The sequence below is a fragment of the Plutella xylostella genome, chromosome 19 (assembly GCF_932276165.1).
Source record: "Plutella xylostella chromosome 19, ilPluXylo3.1, whole genome shotgun sequence".
NCBI classification, from domain to species: domain Eukaryota; kingdom Metazoa; phylum Arthropoda; class Insecta; order Lepidoptera; family Plutellidae; genus Plutella; species Plutella xylostella.
In genome coordinates, this window is record NC_063999.1 from 9,237,621 (window position 1) to 9,253,887 (window position 16,267).

Sequence of the window (16,267 nt, forward strand, 5' to 3'; positions counted from 1 at the left end):
ATCGGTCTTAACTAAAATTGATAACATAAAATAGCTACCTATTTCCATGTATAGAACTACAAATTTTTACTAAAATATTTTGCTTATGGTTTTTGTAACTTGAATCTTACAGTCGTTTGGGCCACAAGATAGTCGCAGAGGTTTCCGAATGCTGAAAGGTGCCGTGGGGCGGGCGGCGGCGGCGGGGACCTACACAGGTAGAACCTATACAGGGTGTTACAAAAGTAGTATGTTACTGTGCCGAAAAGGGGATTCGGGATGTAAACTTACTACATAATACTAGAAAAAAATCTTTTGTCGTTGTACAAAAGTAATTAGTTTAGATTGACTCCCTGAGCCACCTGCTTACGGTAAAAGACTTTTGCAAACATCCTGTATAAGACAGCAATATTAACACGAGTAGGCATCCGGAATCTATTCCCTTCACAACTCAGAGGGACTCCGCATTTCTCTTGTAAATTAGGTTTTCTTTAGGACTCGATACAAAACATTGTTGTTTGATAAGATCAACCGGATCAACCTAATGACAACTATAATATTGTACCAATGAATAAAGTCACAAATCATCGAGCCGAAATAATTGCTCAATCGTGGAAATGGGGTCTTATTTGTTGATACTTACGATTCTTTTGCACCGACACTACATCTTGTTTGTATATTGATGTTGATTCTGAAGGCAGAAATTCTAATTTTAACGCTGTCAAACTAAAAAAATTGCTTGCATAAAAAGACATTTACGGAAACAATCATAGAGTCGAATTTTAAACAAAGAATTTAAGGTTTTGACATCGCTAAATTTAAAATTTCTGCCTTCAGAATCGATATCATTGTTTATCTAAGCTTAACAGTACTACTGGCCAAACTAGTAGGTGTACAGAAAAATGTACATTATATAGGAGGCTATTCCACACATGGAGCGCAGCACGTGACTATTCCGTTGCAGGCGGAGGCCACGTACACAGCGGATTTAGACATCGGCGGACGTATCAAGAAAAAAAAAAACCGGCCAAGTGCGAGTCGGGCTCGCGCACAAAGGGTTCCGTAGCAGCAAATATAATAAACTTATTATGTCAATTTATACACCTGGTGAATGGAGCCTAAACTCTCCCGATATTTTGCCTTGTACTTTTATGTATGAATATTAATTTTATATATGTATCAGTGTAAGCACAATAACTTAACCAAAATTACAGTTAAATCAACCTATCTCAAAAACTATAAGAGATACTTTGATCAAACCAAAAATCGTTGAAAGAGTTAATTAGCATGCATCACCTCTATTTTTTTTAGAATTTTATACCCCGTAGTTATAAAAATAGAGGGGGGGGACATACTTTTTACGACTTTGAGAGCTGATATCTCAAAAACCGTTCACTTTAAGAAAAATGTTTTTTAGAAAACTTTATATAATTTTAAAAGACCTTTCCATTGATAGCCCACACGGGTATGTACATCGAAAAAAAAAATTTCATCCCTCAGTTACATGTATGGGGGGCCCCACCCCCAATTCTTTTTTTTACTATTTAGTGTCATATTTTTGTAGCGGTTCATACAACACATATTCCCATCAAAGGAGAACGGCAGTGGGCGTACCGCCTTTTTTTTGGAGCGTTTCAGAACCATGTTTTCACCATTTATTTATACAGTGTAGATAAGGTATTTTCAGTAATTACAATATTTTTAGAAGTCGGGGGAAAAGAAAAAATGATAAATGAAGAATATTTAAATCTAAGGATAATGGAACGTAAAAACAAACATATAGAGAACGGAACGTAACAACAGTGGTGCCAGACCTCGGAATATTACCAGCAAATCCGAGCAAAAAAGTAATCGAATAGAAATATCGATACATTCTTAAATACAAAAGATATTTTATTTATCAATAAATTACATGTTCTGGTACTATTTGTGCCAAAACTAGTACATTTGGTTTATAAAATATCATTATATTGAAGTCTTGAAGACTTTTATCCATAGTAAACCATTTTCTTTTTCTCTTTATTCGATTCACTATAATCGATATTTTTTGAATATTTAAATCTAATAACACTGAATCTTGCTTGTCAATCTTGTCATAGTAGTTGTTATTTCATTTTCCATTACCTAACCTAATTATTTAATATTTTGAATACCGCTGAAACTGCTGAAGATATAGAACAAATGTGACAAAGGGGAGAACCAGACCCGGTTCCTGTTCCACCTCCCCGGCAGGCTCCCGTGCCACTTCTTCATCAGGAACCTACAGAAGCAGCAGAACAAGAACACGCAAAATCCTGACAATATTTTCTATGAACCATAGGATGATAAATACCTAAGTCAAATATGAGAAGAGCAACTGCGTTCTGCAGTTCGAATCCCGGCGCTGACATGTACCAATGTGTGCTTTGAATTTAATTAAAATGTATACCATCACACTTACAGTGAAGGAAACCTGCATACCTATCTAGATTTAGCACATCTAGAGAGCCAGGTGCAGGTACTTACACCCCAACAGAGAATAGAATAGAGTAGGTAATAGGAACATAAAATTCCTAAAGTTGATTCCAGGCAAATTATGTTATGTAAATAAAACAATGATCTTTTAAACAGTATATTTTATTTCATTACATTACTCGCCAAATGCATACCCATATAGTAGAACCTTTACATATAGCATTTCGAAATGGCATAGCAGATCCCTGTTGCGGAATGGCAATTTAAAACTTCAGAAGTTGGATAAGTATAACATTATTCCATGATGAAAGTAGTAGCCTGATCTAGTCGATAATATTAATAAAATCATTATATTTATAATGTACGTTGCACGTCCCGTATTTATTTAAACATAAACATATAACTTGATATACCTACCTAACATATTATTATCAAATTATTATTCACGTTGTTCGTCTTGCTTGTGTTGTTCAAGTGTTGACATGGTGTTGACGTTTAGTTGTTGACATGACACATTTTTTTATCATTTCAATTTTTCTGCTCTGGTTTGTCAATTTTTATGATTATACTGAGATCCAACCTAGACATTTATGACGTAAATCACAGAGTACTTGTCATAAACATTACTTCACTTGACGTTCCATTCTTCCTGTATGAATGTTTACGTTCCATTGCGACTACATTTTAAAGATTCTTTTTTTCCGTTTTTCTCTTTTCTCCCAGCTTCTAAAAATCTAGTAATTAATTGACTTGTGTACCTGTACAGTGTCTCTCTAATCATGGTACTTTCATTACGGAACCCGTCATTTCCATAGTGGTACAAAACGTCCTTAGAACCCTGCCTTTGTCCTTTCATCACTGTAGTACTTATAGTTTCCGAGTAAATCGGCTGTGACAGACGGACAGACGGACAGACGGACAGACGGACATGACGAAACTATAAGGGTTCCGTTTTTGCCATTTTGGCTACGGAACCCTAAAAAAATAGACTTTGTATGACATCTTGATCCCGCACCGCCCCTCTACCGATACCGGTCGAAACTTCATCTAAGTTGAAACTATACCTTGTTTCACGAGGAAAGACATCTGACAGGACCCTTATTACTTTCGAATAAGGGTAGTTTTTGTTTGTATCAGATGTCTTTCCCCGTGAAACAAGGTATAATGAAACGCCTATCGAATTACATAATTGCCAGCCAATAAGCCTGCGCTACCCACAGCTCTACATATATTGTTTGCGTGACCATTATTGTTCGTTCGTTCGTCGATTTAGAGACTAGGTAGTTTAGGTACCTATATTGTTATTTTGATATGGCCCGCTGGTAAATTCGCTTCTACTGCGATGTTCGTAGCAGGCATTCCAGATCACGACTTCTCATATAACCGCGATTTATAACTAGCCGTAGTTACACTACATTCGGTGTGACTGTAACTTGTGATTTTGATACTGAGGATTTATCGTTTTTAATTTTAAGCGTTCGTCGAGCGTCGTTCTAACTTTGGGTCTTCGACCATTTACAACCCTAGACGGACTCATCCCATACATCGCCTACATTGAAAACAGGCCAATATTTTATTATTTTTGTGCGTGACTGTACTGTCATTCCCTCCTGTCATGTCATTGAGTACATGAAAAAATGTGGCAACGTAAGAAAATTCTACTAAGTTGGTGGAAAATTCATAATAATGTGGTGATATTTTTTAGGGAAATTTAAATTAGTTAAAATCGTTTACATTATGATTTATCCGACTCACCCGAATGGGTTACCACCGCTGGTAATAAAAATAATGCCTGGAATGTGGAATTTAAATAATTTATTTATTTATTAGGTTCACATATAATAATAATTGTAGTTTTACAATGTGTTCCACAAAACTGTTTATATACAATCGGTGGGTCGGAGGGATCGGAGTCTCTTTATAAAAAAAAAATTACTTAAGTAGGTATTTTTGTACATAATTGGTAGTATCACAACAAATAGTTAGGTTAAATATATATATATATATATATATAAGTATTCGTATTCTTTATAATTTAGTTTTAAATTTAGATAATATAGGCTCTTGTCGTATATCCTGAGGTAAACTATTAAGGAGGTTGCTGGTTTCCAGTAGTCCTGTCCGCTGCTTTTTCTAATTATTTCTATCCATTTGCTTCGTACAATAGGATCATTAGGTATCCTGATAATACATGTATATTAGAATTTAAGCTGTTAGTGATAAAATTACCTTTTGTACCTATAATAAATTATGTTAGATTTAGTTGTGCAAATGTTTACGTTTTCTCGAATACAATTTCGCCTCAGCGGAAACTATCACGAATATTTTAACAGATGATCTAGGTACTTATACAGTTGACAAAAGAATACCGAAACTTTTTTCGTTTTCGTAAATTGCAAAACCAACAACCATAGAAACGCAGAAAAAAATATATTTTAATAAATGCGTAGGATTTGCAAATTCCATCCAGTATTGAAGGCGATACAGAAAAATAATAAATAAATAAATATGTGGGGACATCTCACACACGGCCATCCGACCCCAAGCTAGGCAGAACCTAGGTACACTTTTCATGTCGACCGGGTGTCGACAGGACATTCAAGCGGTTCATATAAATTATCATCACTTTTTGGTATTTATTTTCAAGAAAAAACTGGCAACACCGACGAAAATTATATCAATATTTACTTTATTAAATTATTTATATTAATACATTATTTACAGATGGTAGGTGACCTTGTATGGCGTTTTTAGTCGACCTTTGTAGTTTCTGCACACTTTTAAAGCACATACACGCATTTTAAAAGGACAAAACTGAAATTAATGCTAACTGTCAAATATGTGTAGCACCGGCGATGACACAATAGACACTGCTAGAGCGAAATTTGTAGCGGGGCAGTAGTGCCCCAGTTTATGTATGGCAGCAATTGCTTCTCCTATGGGGAATCTAGGGTTGTATATAATCAAAGCTTTGGGTTTACTTCTATAGTAAGTACAGGGAAAATCGTCGGTTGGTGTCACATTGCCTCTACATGTAAGTAGGTATTGTTGGCTTCGGCCCCATGCACGCCTTCCAAATGCCCGGGACCCCATGGTCCCGAGATGGTTACGAACGACACGACATTATGATAATAATATAAGTATTCGTATTCTTTATTATTGAAAACATGGACACAAAAAACTATCTAACACATAACTACCTACCTATGTATTTATGTACCTGAAACATTGAGTATGTATGGTCTGGAGACGAAATAGGCAGACGCTCCCCTCTGCCGGGTAGTGGGCCAGAAAGGCCCACCGATTTATAAAAACTAGTTGCAGTCTCAATTTTCACTAGACTCAATCTAGTTGGCAAACCGTTCGTTTCGTTTAAAATGATTTATTTACATACTAAATGACAGCTTCATTGCATCGCCTTCGGTCATGGTTTATTGCAGGGGGGGGGGGTCAGTGCCTTAATGGCTGAACTTTTAGTAGAAGGTAGCGCCATCTCTTTATATTACTCTTATTACCAAAAAAGATGTAAGATGGCGTTATGAAAAAGACCCTAGAACAATAACAAGACACATACATAAGTAGTATTTGAATGTTACATTATCATGATCTATGGCTATTATGAAGAAATGGGAGCTAACGCGTGTGAATTTGCCGCTAGGGGCGCTGGTGTTGACTGAGGTCAAGTGACATTTTACTTTTCATATAATTCTCGTGACATATAACTAGTACCTATAAGTTGAAAATATTGAAGTTTATTTAGGTACATCCGCGCATCCGGATATTTCAAATTGCGTTCAAGTTTTAAATAGGTATATTTTTTTAATTGTGGCTTTTGGTATCGACATTTTTATGTGTAACTACGTAATATTTTTTTTTTTTAAAGATAGGCCTTTATTTTTATATGTAAGTACAAGTACTTATCTATCTTTTGAAAACGTCTTTCTATCGATTGAAAACACATTTTACGGCTGCTCGTATGGGTACAAACATTTAAACTATTCCATATAATTTGCCAGCTGTTTAGCCGTTATACCATCCCGGGAAGTCGCGGAAAAGCCGAACTATTCGCTTTTACTGCAACATAAAATATTTTATGTTACCCGGCTCGGTACATGGCCAGTTTACTGAAAACTTATACAGAATTATGTTACTGAGGTACCTACTACTGACATATACAGGACAGGTACAAAAGAGATGTTACTTTGCACAATTTACAAAATGCACTAAGTACAAACCTGCCTTCCAGAAAATTTCGATGAAATAAACGAAATTCTATCCTATACTTACTCATCATTTCCTCTAACTCCCCGAGGAGCATAGGGCCTCCACAGTTCTTCTCCAGACGTTCCTGTCCTGGGCTCTTTCTTTGGCTTCATCCCAGGAGATTCCGACGGCATTGAGGTCGCTGAGAATGGATCGCCTCCAAGTTATTGCAGGTCGCCCTTTGCGCCGTCTGCCCTGCGGCGGATTCCAAACTAACGCCATTTTGGCGATATTCCCCTCTGGTCTTCTGAGGCAGTGTCCAATCCAACTCCACTTTCTTCTGAGGATCTCTTTATTTATGGGTTCCTGTCGCGTTTCCTTCCAGAGGTCTTCATTGGATATTGTGTCAGGCCAGAACACTCGCAGAATTTGCCGCAGATGTTTATTGACGCAAACTTGTATACACCTATACTTACTAACTCATGTTTAATAAACAAGGTACCTAGCTTCTATTGGTCTCTCGCCTATACAAAATGGGACGATAGGCTTTTCAGTGAATTAATTAATAATTTATCTCAATAAATACGCAGTGTAACCAATGTAGCTCCTCTCAACTGGCCTAAACACCCTGTATAAGTAATAGATTAAGTACATAGTATTTTTTACAAGTCGTAAGGTAGTATGTATTTTACTGTTATTACAGCCAGGAAGTAAAAAAAATACGCAAACAATTTTACTATCGAAAGTTGTGACTTAATAAAGTTGTAAGTACAGATACCGGGCTCCCTCGATTCGGTCGTAGCCACAAAAAAACTTATTCCGAGCGTACTGAAGCATTAAGTGAAAATAGTTGGAGTGTAATAAAGTACTTGATTGCGTATTTTCCGTTGTGTGGACATCGAGAATGGGCGAAAATCAATCAACTAACTTAAACGTGCAATTTCCTGGACAAAAATCGTCAAAGATTTTTTCCACGGCATTAAGATAGTGCTACACTACGGCTGTGCGCGCACTGATATTGTTTTGTTGCGCGACATTTTTTTCGCTGAAGTAAGACATAATGAGTTTATTTGTGATCCAAGATTTTATGGGAAATAGGTACCTATGCTCGTACCTATGAAGCTCGCTGCCGTCGACAGACAGAGGTGGAGAGCCGTTGTGTCTGCCCTTTGCCCCACGGGGGGGGGGGGGGGGGTCATAGAACGCCAAGAAGAAGAAGAAGGTACCTATACATCTCTAAACAAATCTCTGACACGTTTCTATACATTATCTTAACACTGCTTCCTGCTCAGTGTGGCTGTACCTTTACATTGATAAGGAAACAGCGCATTTTTTTTCATCGGAGATAAAAAGTTTGGTCATGAAACTCATGAAGCGGCGTTGTGATACCATCTCTTTATTATTTGCCTGAAAATATTTTATTCCTTGTCGGTACAGTAACAGTTCTAAAATATTTGTAGGTAGGTATTTATAGGCACATAAATGGTATTGGTATTGGCAATAAATGGTTGAGCAACGACTAATAAGTTACTTACATACTTAACTTAATTCATGTAAGTTTGTAGTTACTGTCCCAATACTAGGACCTAGTAACTAATAGTAATACTTACACTTACTATGGCGGCCCATAGCACAAAATTGAACAATCGAAGTAAAGCCGTAAATTTCATGTGCCGAATGAATGGGGACGGTTAAAAGACTTTTTACTGGAACCGAAAAAACGCCCACCATAAAATATTATTACTTTTACTATTTGCCTGGTCAATTCTCCAACTAATCTGAACTTCGTTATTGACCGTAACACGAGTTATTTATTTATGTAGGCTCCCTGGGCGGTCAACTTCGGGAATAAAGTTTATGGACTGTGTAATAATATAGGTATTAAGTAAGTGAAGTATAATGCTTTACCTATATATATATGTAATATATATATATAGGTAATATAATAAAACTATTTATCTATGTATTTATTATGTAGCTGCCTAGTCACATAACTCACATATTAAACGTACAATAAACCATGTTTAAGACAACCGATTTGTATGAAAGCTCTGGACTATAACCGGTTCTAAATCAGAACTAGTTAATACATACTTATATTTAGTCTACGTTTTAAAATAAAGGGCAAAATATTTATAAGTTGCTACGTAATAGTTAGGTACGAACTACGAATCAAACAAATGATGATGCCCTATTCTGCAACCTTTCCTGTAAACCTATACTTACTTATCTATTTCGTGTAAAAAATTAACCGCCCAACGAAGGCCTGCATGGTTTACTATGGTACTTATCACGTAGGTAAGAAATAAAATTGACAGTGCAAAAAATACCGAAGCAGTGCTATTATTTTTCGAAGTTGGTGCTATTGCTGCCCAATTTCCAAAATGAATAGTATGTAAGTATACTTACCTGCTGCTTAGTTTTTTGTTGTGCCACGTTATAGGTACCTATAGGGTGAAGCAAACGGGAGAAATCTAGACTCATCTCACCCTCTTTCAGCTTAGTGTACTCTTTTTGCAGCCTGTTTAACTTTTTAGTGATTTCGAAGTTGGTATTTTTATGTCAGTAAGTAGCATAATTTTTTTATCAAGCAGGTACTTATGCAACTTACTTACCCCCCCCCCCCCCCCTACGGTCCCCAGTGCGTGTTCATTAATTGGATTGCAGACCCTGCAACAAATAGGGCCGGGGGTCCCAAATATGGGTCACCATGGCACAAGGAGGCTGCACGTGTAGGGTAAAGGGGGCTGTAACTGGATACCTACAGCTGATTTTGGTATCCAAAAATAACTTCACTGTTTTCAAGGTTCTGTATACCGTAGAAAGTAAAAACGAATCTTGAAAATTCAGGTGAGTACTTAAGTATATTTTAAGGTTCCCTATTAAGTACCGTAGAAGGTAACAACGAATCAAGAAAATTCAGGGTACCTAGGTATTTCACATTTATCTAGGTACAACGACTTTGGAAACTACTTAGAAGATACAGGTTGGCCATTACTTCACATTTTGTTAATAATCATCGAAATACTTCCATGTAAATGTAACCAATTAACTAACATTGTAAACTGCAGTAGCATAGTCGTTAACGAGTGGTTAGTAGATTATTATTTTTGCGTCTGTGTGTGCTAATAATACTTACTTATATGTAAAGTAACTAGTTACCTAGTAGTGTTATCTAGTTACTTTTAGAAATAATAAGCCAAAGCCAATCTGCTTACAAAAAAAACATGGATAGAAATAGAATAGGCTAAACCTAGGCGTGCTCACCCTAGCAACCCGTAGCGAAGGGTGCGTGTCTCTATAGCTGCCTACCTACACACAAGTGCAAGGGTCTGAAAACTGCGCAGTTGCATAGCACGTGCCCTCCGGTACATTGACCTCGTCTGATGGCGACCTACGCACATACCTCACATCCATTATATCAAGACCCCTGCGTAACGCAAACTTTCGTGTAAATCGTATTGTATCGGAACTGCTGTTTTAATATAAAAGCATCACAGTTTTGGTGGCATTTTTCCATGGTTCTTTACTGATGTATATTTTTGGGGTAAACTATTAGATGGTTCTCGGGGTAGTCTGGAGTTTATATGAAAGTGAGGGTTCTTCGAACAGTGGTTGTGTGCAACCCTAATGGGAAGATATTGCGCTGTGCCCTATTTCCAGTTTTATTTGTGCCATATGTAGGCAGGTGGCTGAAGTTAAATCATGTAGAATGCGACGCACATTTTAAAGGCGCCTGAACGACAGTGCTTACGGAGAAAAAATGAGAAGAGTCGCGAGCACCGGATTCGATACTATTTTCGAATCTACACGAAGGGTCACTTTTACCAAACGCTAAACGTATTTAAATCAAATTTTAAATACATTTTGTACTAACTGACAGACGTATGACAGGCTACTAAATACGTTTAGCGTTTGGTGAAATTCCACCTAACATATGGAAAAAACAAATGTCACTTTTGGAACTAAACTAACTTTGCCTTACATTTTGACAGTGACAGTTGACGATACGCAACGTTAACGGAGGATCGAAACTTGTGCTCACGACTCGATTGGGATTTTTATACCAGAATCGCTAGCACAGGATTCGATACCTCCGTTAACGTCATAGACTTAGGCCTAATTTCACACCATTCGGTTAGGTTAAAAATACCTCGGTTTGGTTACATGTTGGACCGTTAAGGTTAGTGAGTGTCCCACCATGCTAGATCAAGGGGTTAACTCCCTTGATCGGGTTATAAACTTAATTGCTGCTGTGGGGTTCCGCTAAGACTTGGTTAAGACCGGTAACCAGGCAACGGGTTGTTGACTTTTGACACATCTGTCAAGAATTCAAGATGGAAAAATGAACAGAGCCTTTGATAAACAATATACGAACTAAATGGTGTGTGACATAAAAAATGAAGCGAAATACTGTCTGGGTTTTATATACTGTCAAACCGAGATTAAAGTTTTAATTTAATGTCCTAACTAACCTAACTTGGAACCGCAATATAGAAACACAAATTGATGGCCCTACCTGGAAATCGAACCCGGGATCCATGGGTGATGAAGCTGAGCTTCTACCACTAGACCACAGTGGTAGATTCAAGAAGTTTAACCTAATGACGTAATGACAATTATTGAATTGAGTCAAAAATCTTCTAACAAAATAATTCAAAATAAGATCTTATCGCTAATCTGCCCAGGGTGGCAACGTATATTAGGTACTTACAGTTGATATGTCCCTTTATTCAACCACAACCAAACGAAAAAAATAAATTAATCAAATGACTATTCCCTGTACCGTTCGCTTAAATACTTACTCTCTTTGTTATAATCCGTCTTAGTTAGCGAAGTCAGTACTGGGGGCGGCAGCCCAGATGCTGGCTTCGTCTCTACAGCATCAGCTTGAGGATTGGAGACGACGGGAGGAGCAGTCTGTGGAGCTTCCGAAATTGCTTGGAAATCGATATGTTATTTCCCGAGAAGTTTCTTTTGCACTGACACTCCATCTTGTTCGTTGTATTGTTTTTCAAAGGGCATGGCGTAATAATATTATTTTCAATGACGGATGTCAAAAAACAACCTCGGTAGAAATAGTAACCATGGCAACCTCAAAACCAAAAAGTTTGGTTGTTTGAAATCACAGAGACATAGACAACAAATTTCAATGAATATGACAGAATATTGAGTGAAGTGTGAGGGAAATGAGTGAATGATACACATAATGCTGGATTTATGAATGGTCTGTTAGATTTTCGTCGTGGGACTCATCCAGTTAACAATGGTATTAATCCTTAAACGCGTCGTCAGCAAATCCGTGATTTAGACTGTAACTAACAGAATCATGAGAAACCAGCACGCGTAGCACAGTATGGCGGTGACAAGATATAAATGACAGCTAGTTGCAACAAACTGTGTGATACCAGTTGTCCTCACAAACGCTAACATGGCCAACACGAAATAATCACTACAAGATGTGAGTTACAATTTTGACAGCGAGATTGGAAGATTTGTCTTATTTCCTAACATGGGTGTACCAATTTATCCACACATGTCTCAGTTTGACATTTGTTTAGGTAGCATTATATCACTCAAGTTCGAAGGTGGTGATAACATGAGACACAAATTATTATTTGTTTAGTTTTTGTTAATTTCATCCTTGCTCTACAAGAAGAGATGCAGGAAAGGAAAATTACTATAATACTTATAGGGAGGATGATCTGCACGCGTAGCACAGTATGGCGGTGACAAGATATAAATGACAGCTATTTGCAACAAATTGTGTGATACCAGTTGTCCTCACAAACGCTAACATGGCCAACACGAAATAATCACTACAAGATGTGAGTTACAATTTTGACAGCGAGATTGGAAGATTTGTCTTATTTCCTAACATGGGTGTACCAATTTATCCACACATGTCTCAGTTTGACATTTGTTTAGGTAGCATTGTATCACTCAAGTTCGAAGGTGGTGATAACATGTGACACAAATAATTATTTGTTTAATTTTTGTTAATTTCATCCTTGCTCTACAAGAAGAGATGCAGGAAAGGAAAATTACTATAATACTTATAGGGAGGATGATCCGGGACTCTAATAACCCGTTGAAAATGCTTTAAAAACAACATTTGTCAAAACACACATCCTCTTTTTTATTTGACTAAAATTATACATTAAGTATATTACTTATATGTAGCGGTGTTAGCTCAGACGGGTAAGCGCCCGCCCCTCACGGAAGAAATGTGGATTCAAAACCTGTCGCTCACATGTGCTAAGAAGTTAGATAGATAGACATTAGTTTGTTTGGAAGCAACTCAGTGCATATGTTTGCCCTTAGGAACAAACCACTGATTTTCAGTTGTCTCCCATATACTTTAAGTTTGCCTATTCATGCCAAAGTATGTAGGTAATGAAGTGGCTAATTGAATAGTTTTAATGCTAAATGTGGAGTTCACAAAATGTAAATCATATACATTGAATAGGTCCGGCACACCGGGCAGTCAGCGACTGATGCTATGATCACTGGTTGTCCTTTCACCACAGCGACAAACCCTAGTTAGGCTTTATTATTTATCAACAACACACTAACTAAAATGAAGTGGCTAATTGAATAGTTTGAATGTTAAATGTGGAGTTCAAGAAATGTAAATCATAATATAAACTGTACATTTAATAAGTCCGGCACACCGGGCAGTCAGCGACTGATGTTAATCCTTTCTCCACAGCGACAAACCCTAGTCAGGCTTTATTATTTATCAACAACACACTAACTATAAAAAAATAAGTGGATATGCTAGCATGTACAACTAAATTAAATGGTTATAAAAATACAATATTTTCTTTAAGTAAGTAAAACATTTATTAAACTTTTAATTAATAAATTATAAAAAGTATACTATTTCACACACCATAAAAGCATATTAGGTATTCTTAGTTATCAACTATCACAATAATCAGTCTGAACTTGGCTTATATCAGTCATCAAATAGGTCTCATAGTATGTATGCCAAGTTTTTCAACTTTTTCAGTTCGGTGCCGCTCCGGTTCATTGTATCACCACAAGGTTGCTGATGTCATCTGACCATCTTCAGGTGGTTTCTGCCAACAAGAGCTCTCCAACCGTGTCTAGGCCATCATTTTCTGACCGGTTTTGACCATCTTCCGTCTTGCCTACGAGCCAATTTCAATGTTCTGTAACAAACAAAAATGTTTCATTAGATTTTAGTTATACTTATGAACTAAGATTATGACTCCTATTGTCATCTTCATCATCATAGCCCATCACGTCCTCACTGCTGGGGTACGGGTTTCCTTCCAATGAATGGCCTAGTTGACCAAGTACTGCCAAGTGAAAAAAGTTTTTTGAGTTGTTTTGTGTGCATGTGCCCAATTATAATAACATGTGACTGGTACTGGCACTTACCTACTGTTTTTTCCTTCCATTGATTATACAAATATTATTCAGTCAGGCCGTGGGACAAGCATCGTAGATGATATTCTGTTGCGCCCATCAGAATCCTGCCCGAGCTTTTGTCTCAAGGCCTTCTAGCTCCTGGGGCCGGGTAAACGGTGGGTGGGTCATCAGTCAGGTGGCATGCTGTTTTGTTCTTGGTCTCATGGAGCCGGTGCATAGAAATCGTCTGCCGAAGAACTCCCAAGGAATCTGATCGTGCTTGGTCGGGAGCAAGCTCGATCGTATATTATTTCATGTGACGATGTCCAAGAAACTCAAGAAAGTAGTTAATGAGCCAATATGAGTCCATGGGGTAGCGCAATGCAAAAATGCAATGGTAATATTACCAAAATATTTCACTCGAACGCACCAAACAGCGAAAATTTTCTTCAAATTTGACGTTTGATGACATTTAAATTGTCAAAAAACCATAGACAATACAAACAAGAGCCACAAATGAGGGATTTTCAAAAAAAAAGAACGAATGAAATACATATTTCCACAGAGCAGAAAAGTTTCAGTGTCACTGTGGCTTATATCCAATCACACAAATAAAATGAGTCCCGTGTACACCCTATGCTAACATTTAAGACTGATATCAAAAAGTGACTCAATTATGGCCATAATAAGACAACATGTGAAGTGACTGATTAAATTGAGTCACTTTTTGATATCAGTCTTAAATGTTAGCATAGGGTGTACATGGGACTCGTTTTATTTGTGTGATTCGGCATTAGTCCCAGTGACACTGTAACTGTTCGGGCACCTTTATTTTTTTGGTATGAGGATAGTTAAACTACCCTCACATGGCGGTTTGTGAGCTGCGTCCTACGAGAGGCGGCCATCATCAGTGTGGACTCGGGTTTCGTGCAGAACGTTTGTCGTCGGCTGCCAGCGGACCTTATAACCGCTCCCACTCATTTATTACGGACAATTGTGATTGGTGAACTTTTACATTTTAACAAGACTATTTGCATAGTGAGCTGTGTGTGTTTTTTATCAAGTAAATATAACGCCAGGCCTGGCAAGAAGAACTCTTCTCGGAAGACGGAGCGGCCATTGACCACGTGTACAGGTTGGTGAATTGTTCTTATCCCAATTTAATAAGGGTGCCCAATAACTATACGTGTGAGTTTAGGAAAGCTAGGACCAGTCCTTACTTAAAAATACAGTCCACTTATCTGCGCCAACATAAATTATTGGTCCTTCGAGCCGGATCTAGTTTTGCTTTAACTTATAACGGTAGTTTCTTTGGGTAAAATCGGCTTTTCGGATAAAATATTATTTCATTCTCATAGTAAAACTAATGCTTAAGGTTCGGCATAAGGTTTTATTTAAATATATTACGGTTTTCGGCAAATATTAAGGTTATAATAGTACGGGCAGGCGTTATCATTTCTCGGATGGCACGGTGCCATTTTGTATTTCGGCGGTAGGTACCATACGGTGGTTACTCGGTACAGTTCCACTATATTGTTACTTACATACGGTTTCTCCCTGAGAAGTTACGGTATCTTCGGTTATATTCGGTCGTACGGCGGTATTACCTTCAATTCGGTTCTTCGGTTCATTAATTACGGTATCTTCGGTTTGGTTGCAAACAACCTTCGGCTTAATTTTCGGCTAGTGTATGTTATATTTCGTTGGTCAAACGGTTATATACATGGTTAAACTACGGTTAGTTATATACATGTTTTTCAGTAGGTAGTTATTGAACTAATCTATATTAAGTAAGTTAGTTTGCTAGGCAAGTTTTAGCATTAGGTGTTATTATTATCGGCTCGGTTACGGTGGTACCTACCAGTTTATATTTAGATTAGGTAGAAGTTGTTATTTAGAAATAAACACATACTTTATACTTAAGTACTGTTAACAATGTACGCATTACGGCGGCGGCGGCGGTTTTACGGCTAAGATAATTCATAATTTCGGATACTTACCTTACAATACGTAGTTTTATTTATGTACTTATATTAGTTTACCTTTCTTAAGAGGTTCGGTCACGGGACTAATTATACTATATAAAGCTGGATTACCACTGACTGATTGACATAGTAGTTCTCCCAGAAGGAGCCATTTTTTGATATGAAAATGTTTTAGGGATATGTACAGGGTGCTCGGGTGAGTAGAGAAAAACCTCGACTTTTTAAAAAAAGTTGTAAAAAAAAAAAATTTTTTTTGTTCCTCCATT

At 37.3% G+C, this 16,267-nt stretch overlaps 1 long non-coding RNA gene across 1 annotated transcript; it reads right to left on the bottom strand.

Annotated features, from left to right (window-relative positions):
* Positions 1-13,468: 13,468 nt before the first annotated feature.
* Positions 13,469-14,677, bottom strand: LOC125489936. The gene is made up of 2 exons (XR_007267342.1): positions 14,047-14,677; positions 13,469-13,814 (listed from the first exon to the last, which is right to left on the bottom strand). It is a non-coding gene; the product is annotated as an uncharacterized LOC125489936 (long non-coding RNA).
* Between the last annotated feature and the right edge of the window lie 1,590 nt (positions 14,678-16,267).